Below are 15264 nucleotides of genomic sequence, written 5' to 3' on the forward strand. Positions count from 1 at the left end.
AAATTCCCCTTTTTTATTTTACATTTCAACAGCGATCATTCTGTTGGTCAAATTTGTATGTACAAAATAATCCTATATTAGCGTGTGTAATAAAAGTCATGGCAATATACTGGACTTTAGTTATTGCAGGGACTTTATTATTTTGTACCAGCAGAATCATCCATTTTACATACGAGATGGGTGTTACATAGAAATAAAGCCATTTGAAAGTGTTGGGTTAAGTGTTTGAATGATCACTGTCATAAACAGACCGGTATGTAAGCTCTCTTCTCATTGTCCCGGCCCTCCCTCCCTACCTCTCTTATCTGGCTCTCTCTTGTGTCACATTTTAAGACTATTCTCTGATGATTTACTAGTCTTTTCTAAACAGGCAGACAAAGATCACAGATCTCCCCAGCACAACCCCTAACACCATTATCTCCCTGTTAGATATTAGTCACATGGGACATTAAAGTGTTTTATTACATGGAAAGAAATTTTTTTTTTTATCCACAGTGATTCATTTGTTATTGCTGTTAGTCATCTAAATGTGTGCTATTGGTTTCATAAGAAGAACTCATTTAAACTATCAGACTTTTTTTCACTAAGTGTACCTGATGCTTTGCTTTTGCTGTAGCTACACAGTAAAAGCACGACGGTGCTACTCTGATTGGCCTTTTTGAGTAAATGAGGGGACGGGAGTTAAAACTAGGTCAGGGCAGTACAGAATATGGTTTTTAAGACAAGGTTTTTAAGAAGGTAAAGGTGGGGTTAAGAGTTTAAAGACAAAGATAGGGTGGGACGTGTCTCACAGATCACAGGATACCAAAAGCGAGGGAGGCAGAGAAGGAGGGAGGGAGACATGTTTTAGTCCTACACTAACAAAAGTGTTGTTGGATTTTTCAGATGCAATAATTCACAATAATAAAATTAAATGTGGTTTCATTTCATTCCCTTGACTTTCCTTTTTGTTTGTTACTTAAATCAATCTCCCTTTTTTCTTGCTTAACTTTTCTTTTAGAGGTCAACAGCCTATGAATTTATAAATTTATGAATTTAATTTACAGTTTACATTATGGCCCCTGAATGTGTATGATGAAATACAGATCATTTATGATTATGATTATTAAAATAATTTCTCTTGCAATTACATCATGGTTATTCACCAGTTGAAATTGTTAAAAAATCTAAATAGTATGTGATATGCTCAGAATCAGATCTTATGATCATATGAATTATATTATTGTTAGTTTATTTCCAAGTAGTAGCAACTCAGTCAACAACATGGTGTCCCAGTTGACAGTTGTGGGTACTTCCTCATTGTTGCCATTCACTATTGGTCCATTTGAATTAATTTGAAAGAACACATCGTTGCACACCAAAATACATCAGCCATGCCAACACCAGACTGGCCTTACAAGCTCTGCCGTTAGAGACAATACCCCAGGGATCCCAGAATAGCTGAGAGTGGGGGAGAAAATGGGAAAAAGGGGGGAAATGGGGAGAATGGGAAAGCCCAGAGAAAGTCATTGAGTATCAGGGGAGTTGTATGGATCCGTTATGGTGTAGCTGTAATTAAGAGGGACAAACAGAATGTGTAGAGGGAGTATAGCAGGGTGTAAATGCATTAGGGCCCCTAACCACAGCCTGCTGGGATCAATAAGTCTCCATTCACATCAGGCTGGACAGGAGCTGTCCAGCTCTCTGAGTGCTGAGCCTCACTTTCTACAGCAATAAGCCCGACTCAGGCTAAGACTGCAGGGAATTGGTGAAAGACGTAGAAAAATGTGGAGTATTGAGATGTATTATACACTGTGCATGCAGCTCACTGAAGGAATTCCATGTCTGCCACCTGTTAAAGGCAGCAAAGAGTAGATTAGAACAAGAAAAGACAGAGGAACCAGCAAGGGAAGATAATAAAACAAAAGTGATCAGACAAGAGCAAAGAAAAGCACATTGAGGAGATGATGACACGCAGAGAGAGGAGAACTGATAACCTTGGTGGCTTAAAAGCCCCCCCCCCCCCCCCCCCCCCCCAAACGATAAACAGCATTATTAATTAAAAGGCTCCAATTGAATCTGTGTCTGATGGACGAGCCTTGGGACGATTAGCTACAAGACCTGACAGCTTATTTCTGCATAGTCTCGGATTCCTGGATCAATCTCCACAGCACTGTGGAGTAAGGTCGAACACGGACCCACTGCATCAGAGAGTAAACCTCCATACATGGACGCCTGCTCTAGCAACTGAGCTATCTGGGCACCCCACATATACAATATTAAATTAAGTTTACACAATACAGTAATGTGGGGTATTTAAATTAGCTGGATACATGGTTAAATGTAATTTGCTCATACCAGTGTGTAGTCGCGTGTATTTCTTCCAAAGCAAATCCCCATCAATAGGTCCCAAAGCGTCCCAGTTGATAGTAAATGCCGTAAACAGGTTTTTTGCAAATCGTTATAGTCATTCCATTCGTTATAGAGACAGTTATTAGTCAAGTACCAAGCAGGTCAACACACTGATACAATGTCATACACACTAAGGTGGACAAACACACAGGGTTTAAACATTCTCAGGTTCAGGCATTGCACAGTTTATTATTTAATTAATATAATACTTAATTTAATACATTGTTTACATTTCTGCCAGGGCAGCGTTTCAGGGTCACAAATGTTTTGTTGCTTTATCCCCTGAACACACTGACATTAAAAACCGTACTTAAGTAAAAGTACAGAAATATTAGCATCAAAATGTACTTACTTACCGAGAAATAACAGTCTTCATGCAGAATGTAACATTTTAGAATAAAATATATACACTGCTGAGTGGTTCAATCTTTAATAATGATTTTATCATTTATTAGTTGAGTTATGTTAGCTATTAATCTAAATTTGTAAAGTATCTACTAACTAAAGTTATGAAATAATTGTAGTGAAGTAAAAAATACAATATTTTCCTCTGAGATGAAGAAGTAGAAAGTAGCATAAAATGGAAAGACTATTGAAGTACAAGTACTGTATGTCAAAATTGAAGTACAGCACTTGTGTAAATGTATATAGCTTACTTCCACCTCTGGAGGTCAGTGCTAGTTACACAAGAGCTTTTTCAGATTATCTTTTTGGCCATTTTTGTCGCCATTTGACAGCTGACAGTAGCAATAGACAGGAGATATGGGATAAGAGAACAAGGAAGGTGACATGCAACAAAGGTCCCCAGTCTGAATCAAACTGGGGACATTGCAAAAGCAGTACACATGTGCATCTTAGACGTTAAAACTACTAAACCTCATGGACGGGCGCCCCCAGTACACCGCTTCAAAACTTATTTTCCTAAAATCTCTCATGTCAGTTCAGCGGTTGCCTAGTAAAAATAAAAATGGAAACCTCGTACAGCCAACATGAAAGAAAAGCCGTTAGAGTACATTACAAATGTTTTAATTCTATGACAACTGAGTGGGAAAACTACATTGTTTTCTCAAAATCTAACCTAGTTGTTGGCTAGTAGCTCAGATATGTTCCACTGTCTTTAAAGCAGCTGTGTCACTGATGTATTAAATTACCAGTTGCAGTTTCAGAATGTTATTGAATGTTTTTTACTTATTAGTATAATTTTGTCAAAAAGAAAAAATGCTCATTCCAAAAACAGAAATCAAACTTTCATTTGTACCATTGAAATGTCTTTTCTACTTTTGAAGCTGCAGATAAATGCCTGAACCTGCATTAGAGAAGATGTTTGTTGGCATGAAGAATCAAACTCGAACCACTTACCTTGTCACCCATTTAAACATGTATTTAAATTAGACCGGGACTTAATAGTTTAATCTGTGACAAAGCTTGTTATAATGTACTTTATAAATATGTTGTTAAGAAGGAGTCAAAGAAAAAGTAAACCAGTAAAATAATATAACTAAGTACTAAAACTTCGAGGTTTACTTGAGCACTTCTATTTTATGCAACTTTGTACTTGTACGCCACTTCATTTCAGAGAGAAATATATATATTTCTTTGCTCCACTGCTTTTATCTGATAGCTGTGGTTAGACTAAATTTCATAGATTACCATTTTACATGTAAAGGATTCAGTCTGATCATCTTGAAAAAAATATGAAAATGATAAAGCATTTTTCAAAGCAGGGCTTTTACTTGTAGTAGAGTAAACTTCTTCCACCGCTGGAAATTCCATTTTTGAGTCTTGTTCTTTTCCATTCACGGTATAAACAATATTTTCAGATTTATCATTGTATTTTATGGTTAATAGACATAACTGTCTAATGGCTAATTGATTTTCAACATCAGTTAAACCTGTCTTATGACATTTATCACACATCATGATAATGTACCCAATTTTTGTTTCATGCCTTCATTCTATACCAGCGAGTAAAATATGCAGTGGCACAGTTGGGTTGCACCTCCACGGGTGAAAGTTTTGTGGTACCTGTTTATAGGGAGGTATGTAGACATGGCTTGGCTTGGCTTGGCTTGGCTGGGACCCCCCCCCAGGGAGCCCTGGGGGATCAGATAAGACCTGGTTCCCAGATCAGGGTTAGATTGACAGTTGAGTGCCTGAGGAAGAGTGATGGGCTTGGGATTGAGGTTGGAAGGAGGGTCCCTTAAACTGGAATGCCCCTAAGGGACCGCCAGAGCCCACAAAATATGTTGGCCGTAATGGCGCAGATTAATTGACTGTGAAAAACATCACTCTGGTGATGATTTAATGAAAAAAAACAAAATTATTGTTATATTACAATTTATCCAGTGTCTGGCTGAGTCTGGATTCGATTGTGGAACTGAACTGTTTTTATTTAACTTTCGCTCATTAGTTTGATTGTGTCTAATTGACTCACACTTGTGCATGTGAGCAATAAGATATTTGTAACTGATGAGATTGGAGCTTGACAAGAAAACTGATTGTGATTAAAGTCTCCTGGGACTCTTCGCTGCCTCCTCCTGTTCCATGACAGAACAAGATATTTCAATAATGATAATAAAGCTTTCCCATCTATGCATCAACCGTGAATGCACCAGTATGTTGGGTCAAAGGGTAGATTCAAGGATTTTATCTTAGGACAACCATTCCACGTGAGAGTTGAGAATCCCCCCCAGGGAAAAAAAAAAGAATAGCTAAATTATCTTTCAAAATGATACACTTATGGTTGATTTTAATCTACAAAAATGTAGCACTTTTGTCGTGAGCAAACTTCCTGATTACAATTTGTGACTTTGTGGTAATTAGCTCTAAAAGAGGTTACAAAATATTTGTTTTAGATAGTAAAGTATAGGTAGGCGTAGCTTTAGCTTGTAAAGTTCATGTCATCTAAGAGGGGATTGTATTTGCTGTTATATTTAAAAGCAAATAAAAGGTTGCTAGAAAAAGAGGCGATGCACTCTCAAGGACATCAAGTACTCCTCCAGGGCTACTGACTTAACCTTAGAAATAATGTTGCTGCAGACACAGACTGCATTATTGTCCTCAGCCTGCAGACAACCTTTCACATATTTTCCCTTTTAGTTGATGGAGTTTTGAGACTTTATGTCTCTGCTCGACACATACACAGACACACACACACACACACACACACACACACACACACACACACACACACACACACACTCGATTATATACACATGCTCATGCCCTTTAAAACCGTGAACTGACCTATTAACCCAGTACACAGCACCATTTACATTCACTCACTGTTACATGCCATAACACACACACACACACACACACACACACACACACACACACACACACACACACACACACACACACATCATTGATAAGTACACAGACAGAGACATGCACATACTGTTTACTTCTGCTACACACGTGGGCAGAAACACACAAGGTGTTGGTCAGACAGACCAACTGGCTCTTTGGCTAATTGAGTAGAGTTTGTGGCCCTGTGTGGCCCCGCTCTGACCCCTCTGTAGCCAAAGACACCATTGAGCCTCTGCTTTGATACATTCGATACGGTTTAAGTGAGGAATGAAGACCTAAGCCTGTTTACATTTGAACTGGATTAGTGTTGGGACTTCTGGGTAATACATCAACATTATATCCACATATCGTCTTAAATTTTGAATATCGTTATATCTTGATATGAAACAAATGTTGTCTTTTCCTGGTTTTACAGGCTGCATTTCAGTACATTGACGTGATTTTCTAAACTAACCAGACTGTTCTAGCTGTACTGTTATTTGCCTCCTTTACCCACTTAGTCATTGTATCCCTATTATTGGTAATTATTTAATAAAACTCTGATTGTGTTAATATTTTGTGAAGCACCAAAAGTCTACCTTACAATATCATGACAATATCGACATTGATGTTTTTGGTAAAGAAATATCATGATTTTCTCCATGTTGCCCAGCTCTAGGATTGGGGTGACAGTGCAGTAACGACAGACAGTGAGAACGAGTAGGGGAAAGTTTTGGAGGACATGAAAAGTGGAATTAATTGACTTTTAGTGTAAACTTGAGCAACTGGTAGTGCCAGTTTGTTTTTGCTTTATTTGTCATTTTATTTTATACATTTAGTCATCTGTTCAGTTGCCTATTTTGTGTTCAAAGGGCTGACACAAGTTGAGGATGTTTCTGCAGTTTGTCTTTTATAAAAAATAAACATTTTGAACTATGGAACTTTAGTTTTAGTTTTGTGCGTGTGCAGGGCAAGGCCTGTCTGTAGGGAGTGTGTGTTGCATTCAGTGCAGTAACCCTCTCCGCCAGTGATTTGGTTCACTGTTTATTATGGGTATCATTTCGTAATGTATTAGTAAAATGGGTCTCTGCACATTATTGTAATGGAGTGACTAAGAACAAGAGAAATCTGAGATCTCTCTGTTTCTGTGTATGTCTTGTTCTTTCACTTGTCCTTTTCCTCTCTTTTGTCATCAGTCCACCCCCAACCCAGCCCCCCACCCCTCACCCATGCATCGTTCTCTCCCTTTTCCTGAAGTAATGATTTGATGTTGCTAATGGCTTCCTAAATTTTGTAGAAAGGGCAGAACCAGCACTGTCTAGAGTTTCAGACGTTGGAGGTCTGCCAGACAAGGAGGGGTAGTGGGGGGATTCAAGCAAGCCAAGGCTGGGTTGGATACTGTAGGTAAGGAGGTCGAGTAATGAGTATAGGGATCAACAGAGTGTTATCCTAATAATGACTTCCTTTCAAGATATTAATATATCCTGTTGTTCTGACATCCATTAGTCCCAAAATAGAGAATTCCCCCCAATAAATCAAAACGCTTAAAGCCTAAACTGTCTTCTTTCTCAGAAATATTAATGGCAATGGAGTCGTCAAGGACAAACCATATAAAACAGTCTGATTCATAACCAGCAGAAATGAACTTGTCATGTATAAAAACAAGTAACAAATCCTAGATTTGGTAAGGCTGGAACTACAGTAACTAAGAGATAACATTTTGCCTCAAGGTGTGTCTGGCCACAGCCGGGACTAACACACATGGACACACAGCCCAACGCTGCCAGTAGAATGGACTCTATTGTTTGAGAGCTGTACTGCTCATTCAACTTAGCCCACATGAAAGAAGTCAATGGAAGGGAGGATGACCAATGAATGTGTTGGTGCTTGTAGTTTACATGCTTGTACGTCTGCTGGTGTGTGTGTGTGTGTGTGTGTGTGTGTTTGTGTGCGCGTGTGCGCACTCTGCTGTTTGTGTGTGTGTGTATTTGCTTGTTTGTCACATGATGTCCTGTGGCAATCCCTAACTAACCGTGCAGGCGCCAGCAGAAGGTGGGGGGGGGGGGGGGTATGGGGGGTGAGAGACGGGCATGAGAAGAAGCAATGGAGGAAAGAGGATTCATGGAGCCGTGGAGGGGGGCACTCTGGCTGACTGCTGTCACATGATGTGCATATAATGAAGCCAAACTACATTCAAACTGTTGAATAACTGCGCAGATGACTCATGACCTGACTTAGCACTGTGTAAACATCAGGCTTCAGTTCAGTGTTCTGAATAAACTGCTACATCAGAGGATACACTTCTGTCAGCACGGAGAACAGAATACATTGCATGAGTTTAACATTTACACCCAGTAAGATATAATTTATCAATGATTTCACACTAGATCTGCCTCTGTGATAATGTGTGCGGTGTGTGTGTGTGTGTGTCCTCAAAACTTGGATCTGCTGCCAGTATTCAGTATAGAGCCTGTAAAGTATAATGGAGGTATTAAAAATACTTTATAGAGGCAGAGCATTTCATCACTGTCAAATTAAGAATGAAACATTATGCCAAGGTGATATTTCTGAGTAAAACGCCCTAGCTGACAGGAGTCCTGAGTCAGTGGACAAAGCACGGACACCACAAGCAATGAGCACAAAAACAGCTATGAGGAAACAGAGTGGCTGTGTGTGGCTCTTCATCATAGAGGCTTAGTAATGCTGTCATATCTAATGCTCACACTCCATTAATCACATTGCCTGTATGTGTGACTGTGCTTGCGTGTTGTATGGCATTCTGGGAGTGTGTGGGAGACTCCATGCAGCTGAGGTGGTAGTGTTTACCCAGTGCATGAGCAGTGGTTGGCCGCAGGCCTGGTACGCCTGGCCATGATTGGCCACTGTGAAATGTGGCTGACAGAGGCAGCCTGTTGCCCTCTCCACACTGTGTGTGTGTGTGTGTGTGTGTGTGTGTGTGTGTGTGTGTGTGTGTGTGTGTGTGTGTGTGTGTGTGTGTGTGTGTGTGGTGTTCTGCTGTCTCTGGGCTGAGCATGCATGCGTATGTGTGTCTAAATTAATTGTAGGTTTCATTGACTTTACTGCGTAGTTGGCATGTACAGATTGCTTCCGTCTTCATTATACAGATCTTTATGTACACAGTACATAAATGTACAGAGAGCAACCACTAATCTTCCTTTTATTTCTTCCGGCAGCCACCAGGAAATGCTGTTCTGATGCTGAAAGGAACAGTGGCCATGTAGCTAATGGTTGTATAGTTACAGAAGAGGTTGGGAGAGAGAAACAGAGAATGGTAATAGGGTGGGAAAGGGGAAATGAATCAATGGAAGGCCCTGCCATCCTGGCTTATTCAGCAGGCCTCTCTCCCCTCGTCTGTCGTCTGTTTCTTTCCTCTCTTTTCGTTCTTGAGCTCTTGATAACTTCTCTTTCCCCTCTCCACTGCATTCCACACAGTTTTGTCATCCTGCCAAGGAAACAAATCAGAGAGCCTTCTCTGAGCCACCACACTTTTCCTTTGTCTCACTCAGCCTTTTCTCTGCCTCGGTCCGCTCGTAGTTTGGTCCGCACCCTACTGTCTCAGCACACTCCGCTTTGACCCCCTGCAGCCTATGATGTCACATTGGGAGCAAGGGCTGTTGGGAAGTGACCCGAGGTTGAACGAGCTTGTGTCCAGCAAGCATTGCTTGTTCATTCTTCCCTTTCAGGAGAGTGCTTCCCTTGTTTGGAGAAAGTGTCTCCTGTTTTAAGAAGTCAGTTCTGCCCTTTTAAAGAGTTTCAAAGTGGCCCCATGATTCCCTATTTTTCTTCAAAGCTAATTCGATGTGTCTGTACGTGGCAGTTATCATGCTACAGAGCTTGTTATTTGCACCAATAATTGAATGAAGCCGTTTACATCACTGACTTTTAATTAATTTTCACGCGTTGTTTTCTTTTTTTCCGAGATGATCTCCAGTCAAGCATGCAATGGTGAAATGTTTTAATCAGACGGGTAAATGCAATAAGTCTATCAGTCAATTTGGTCTTGTCTTTATTTTTACATGGGTGATTAACCATGTTACCAGTTGTTCAGTTGGCAGGGTGGATTTGCAGGATTAGATACTCTGTTTGTGTGTGTGCATGCATCAGTGAGTGTGTGTACAATGTGTTTTAAAGTGTGTGTGTGTGTGTGTGTGTGTGTGTGTGTGTGTGTGTGTGTGTGTGAGATGCCATTAATTAAGGTTTGGCAGGCTAAAAGTCAATCAGTGGCATAAACCTAGCACAGAGAAAGAGACTCGACTTTACCAGAGCAAGAGAACAGAGATAATATCTGCCCACATGACCTTTGGCCCCTTTAACAACCTGACCTAGCAGAATGAGGAGGTGGGATGTGTGAGATCTTAGAGAAGATCACTTTACTTGTTTGCCTGCATGTTCCCTTGTATACGTGCCTGTATATGGATGTGTTTGTATCAGAAACAGTGTACATGTAGGCAGAAGCTGTCTCTGACACTTCAACCCTCTCACCATCGAATTGTCTATATGCTTTACAACCTTTAGTGCTGTGAGCCGCTCGGTTGTAAACGTGTCGCTATGCTGTCTCTTTCCAAGCTCTTATCAGGCCAGATAGCCCTCAGATAGAAACTCATACCCGCACAGTCAGAGGCTCAGCTAGCCACAGCAGCTGATGGAGCTGATGCAAGGCCGCTATGACGACAAGAGGACAGGGCCTTATCTGTTGTCATGGTAATGGCCATGATGGAATGATAACAATCTGCTCTTGGCTTCATGTTTTCTTACAGGGCAACATGACTGCCAAAATGTACACCTGTACAGGCATGTAAGCACAGCATGATCGGGTGTTTGATATCCACACGCATTAAAACTGCAATTACAAGTGCTTAATATCGTGCGTCCATTAACTGTGTTGGACATGTTTGTCTCGAGCATCTTCTTAAAGCAGTCGACAAAGACAAGTAAATTATCACGGTCATGCAGAAACCGCAGGGAAGTGAGTTTATGTCGCTGGCCCGTTTTTTGACTCATCGTGCTTTCGCCGCGGTGTCTTTTCTTTCCGACAAATATGACAGATGCATATCAAGCTGTGCAGTCTGCTCAGGGGAGATAAGGACCAGTTAGGCGCTGGGGTTGCAACATCCCACTGAGCCAATGAGTGAGCACAACGCCTTTTTCATACCGATCCTGAACAGATAGGCCTGCAGTGCGTGTGTGAGTGAGTGTATACATGTGTGATGCCGCTGATAAATTCTGTCTCCACTGAATTCTGGCATCTACTGTCTAATGCTTGCAGTTCTGCACATGTCTCCTGTCCTGAAAACTGGTGAAACAAAAGTTAAACAAGGAGAGACACTTGAAGAGCCGGTTGTCATCCAGTGCATTATTGTTAAGGTTATTGATGTAATAACATGACACAGATACAGTCTTCTTGACCTTGCCTATCAAAAAATATAAAGTTCTACAATTCTGCTTATTCTTGGAAAATAATCAAACATTGATACAGTAATAGGTATCAAAAACTTTATTTATTCCATTTATTCCTTTTTTATCTGCTATTTGGATATAATAGAGCTCTTCACATCCACAGTTTTGCCCCTGAGATATATTGCTTTCATCTTTGTCATCTCTTAGTGGTTTATTCCTGTTATGCTTTTATAAAATGAGGTACACTGTGTTTCATTGATTGTTCCCTCTTTGTAAGACTGTGTGTGTGTGTGTGTGTGTGTGTGTGTGTGCGTGTGCGTGTGCGTCTGTTTGTGCATGCGTGTCTGTGCGTGTCTGTATTAACTTGACAAGTATTGTGTAAAAAAAGCCATACCCTAACAACAAAATATTGTACTGGAGATTAACACTGAGTAAAGTTGTTTAGGAATGCAGTGTTAGCACTTGAGTTTCTCTGATGTATTCTAAAAAGCCAGCAGTCTAGAGGAACCTGAATACATCGATACATTAGAGGTCAATGAGAATCCAGTAGGCTTAAAAGTGAATTCAGCGCAGCCTTAGAACGGCTCCGACATTTAATCCACTGCACATGCAACAATCATTAGTCTATAATAGCGAGCTGAACAGCTTGAGATTCTGAGCAGGGCACGGCAGGTCTCTGTGGGCTTCTACTGTCCTCCACAGTCCTCCCGTTCTCGGTCTGGTCATCAGTCCCTGTGGGAGTGTCCAGGATCCATCCAGGGGTAGGCACCTGGGCCCCATCCTCTTGCTTCTGGCCATGGGCCAAGGTGCACTGGACTCCCCCACTCATTACTTTCTCCAGTTACCTGCCAGTGAAAGCGAGTGGAGTGGGGCGGGGGGCAGGGAATAGTGAGAGGGACATTATATGGGCGAGGAAGAGGATGGCAGGTCCAGACGCCCACTCCCCGGAGCCCTCCCAGGCATTAGTACTGTACTTGCCCCCCCGGTTTGTCAATGGGAGCCTCCAGGTGAATGGGCTCATTTGTACTCAGACAGTGGGGATGAATTTGTCTGTCGGAGCAGGTGAGCTGAAGGGCCTCAGCACAGCAGAACACAGCATGAATGAGAGCTGAACACTACCTGTCCCAGGTGAACATCCTGAATGCGCCCTGTCCCAGGTGAGAGGAGGCTGACCTCATTTTCAGGGTGAGTCGAGGGAGGGGTGCTCTATGTGTCCACACCCTGCTTCCGACAGGTACTTTTTTTAGCAGATTAAACACTAGACTGCTGCTACTGCAAAAAAAAAAAAATATTGCGAGATGACGGAATGGAAAAATTGTCAGATGACTTATGCTAATTCCTAATAGTCTTAGTTTGAATTGCAGCAAGTCCATGTGAATAGGGGAGCTGAATGGTGTCAGTATTTTGTCTTCACTTCATTTCAGCTGGGATTGTGTGCAAACAGAAGAACACAGACACATTAGCATGGCAGTAACATCCCAGTGAGGCAAGGGAATACCAAGTTAGAGAAGAGGGTACTCATCTAGGACTCCAACATAGCAGCTCAAAGACCTGTAATTCTATGCACTCATAAACCTCTTTTATTAGTAGTACTCTACTTGGAAACCTTTTCAAAACCACAAACTGGTAATAAGGTCTATCTCCAGCCACTGATAAATGATATGAAACACTTTCCCTGTTTTTCCCCTCTTTCACTTCTCTACTTTCATATACACATGCTATTGAAAAACTCAGAAAGTGGTCCTTCTGAAGGTAAAAACATATGAATGAACAACTGAAGTTACCATTTAATTTGACATTTACACATTTATTTATTTTTTTAGGTAAATATACCCATTTTTAAGCATGTTTTCAAGCTCAAAATACAGCGTGAAGGCACAAAAAACAAAAAATGTAAACATTACATGCCAAGTAAGCCTCAAATACATTGAACACTAACGGTTAGCTTTCTCATATGGTTAGCTCTTGTTTCCTGGCGTAGTCTGTAGGTTTCATAATGGGAAAATAGTCCAAATAATTCACACGTTAACAAAGCCAGTGGTGAGTGCTCTTACAGTACTGCATACAGGATGTTACCCTGCAGGAAACGTTGAAGGGAATTACACTTAAATAGTGCGCAATCCTACCCCTCGTAATTATTCTTTTTTTACTGTCTCTGTCGGGACTCTATGGTCTTAATTGGTCCTAATCGTACAACATAAATATTTCCTGTTTGAACTTCTCACTTCCTGTTTTCATTTTTTTTTTCACTGCTTTTGAAAAGCCATGTTCTCAGTCGAGCTTGGTATGCAGCTGTAACTAGTATAGCAGCCTTTCTATGTTGGGCCTAAAGTTGGGGAGGAAAAGGGGTGAAAGGCCCTTGTGGTCATTCAGGAGAGAAAAATTATGCAAGATCAAAACACTTTGACTTTTTAAGAGATTTTAGTGAGATTTGGCAGGTCAGGATGCGGTTGTTGGCTGTCAACAGAAGCCATCAGTGATTATCTGCTGGGCTTTTCTCTGAGTGACAGTTATTACCGTCAAAGCTTTGCCGATCACATCATTGCTACGTGTTATGGTTGATTAATTTAAGAGTCGTTCAAATGTCAAATGGTGCATCTGCGGCGGATTCCATGAATAGTGTTAACCAGGTGTTTTACTGAATGTACCCACCTTTTTCCTGTCAAGCGCTGTCAGAGGGGTATTTCTATGAATTTCTCTTGATCCATGAAAAGAGGAAGTTCACATGTGGGTCTGATCATAGTACAATCACTATGACTCGGTAGCCATTACAGTTCAAACAGTTAGGAGCTCAGTTAATGCTTGACTATGGCATAAGAAAGAATAAGTTCTCCTTTTGCTGAAGGTCAACAAACAAGCATTTGAACTTTATGAAATAAATGTCACATGTTTGTATTTATTATCTAAATACTGTCCCATCTTGGAGCCTTAATATCCTTCTAGGGGTCTAAGGAAGGAGGGCTGCTTTTTTAGTTAGACCCAGGCAAAGGTTAACCCCCATCGCAACACACACACTAAGAGACCTGCATCTGAACTGCGCTCCACTTCCTTTCATCTTCTACGTCTCTTTCTCCCTAACTCAACTTTGTGAGGGGATGGTTGGGATACCTTTTGATTCCGCTAATTCAATTTGATGAAAAAACAAATACACTGGGGGAGTGGGAGAAAAGGAAAGAGTGGGAGTAGTAAGGGGGTGGAGAGGGGAAAAACAGAGAGCTACATAGAGCTCAGAGAGGGAATGAGTGGTGGTGGGGAGGGGGGGGGGGGTTGTTGAGGACAAGCGGAAGAGCAGAGGGGAGAAAGAAAAGGAGGTAATGAGTTGAGATGAGTTGAAACATCCAGTTCCAGGTTAAAGTCGTAAACCTCTCCAATGTGCTCTGATCTTGGTGGCCACCATGTTCAGCCCGCCAAAGCATCCGAGATATCTCTGCATCATTTCTTCTTTGGAACGCTACTTTGATAGTGAAGATAAGTAACATCATATTTTATGGCTCTTTTGTGTCACATAATTCATGATGTGAGTTGGGAAGGGATGTCTTGTTCAATGTAGCTTTTGGTCTAGTGAGACTTGGTGAGTAAAACGTATACAGAACCTTCACATTACAGCGTCTCTATGAATTGAATTGGGTAGAAAATGTAACAGTGGGGGCACATGCTGACGACCAAAACATTTAGCCAAGCATTCATTTCAAGAGCAAGTGTACATGTTATGTGCCTGTTACCTATCGGGCCTAGGAGATGAAATGTCACCCTGCTTTCCACAAACACTGCCTCTTTGTCAGACATGAGAAGCTTTGTCACGCACCATCCTTGTATCTATGTACACATGCATGTTAATGTCTGCGTGTGTGTTTGAATGTGTGTTCAGGCAAGGGCAGCTCTGGGAGTCGCTGGCCTGGCAGACGGCTGTATTATTTTTGGGAGGCCTGCTCCTTCCCTCTGGAGGGCCTCATTGAAGAGTGCTGGCTCTCCCCGTCTCCCCCTCTCAGACTCCGGGAGTCTGGCCAAGCCCGGCCGAGCAGGCTCACTGGCTGCAGCAGCACGCAACCTACTGGAGCTGCGGCCTGTAAACGGCACAGCGCCCACAGCACTGCGCTACACACAGATGGCCAGACTGCTTATTGGCTGTCAAGTGTTACATTTTCACTGGTGTTCAGCAAGTGG

Source organism: Etheostoma spectabile, chromosome 4, assembly GCF_008692095.1.
Source record: "Etheostoma spectabile isolate EspeVRDwgs_2016 chromosome 4, UIUC_Espe_1.0, whole genome shotgun sequence".
NCBI lineage: Eukaryota > Metazoa > Chordata > Actinopteri > Perciformes > Percidae > Etheostoma > Etheostoma spectabile.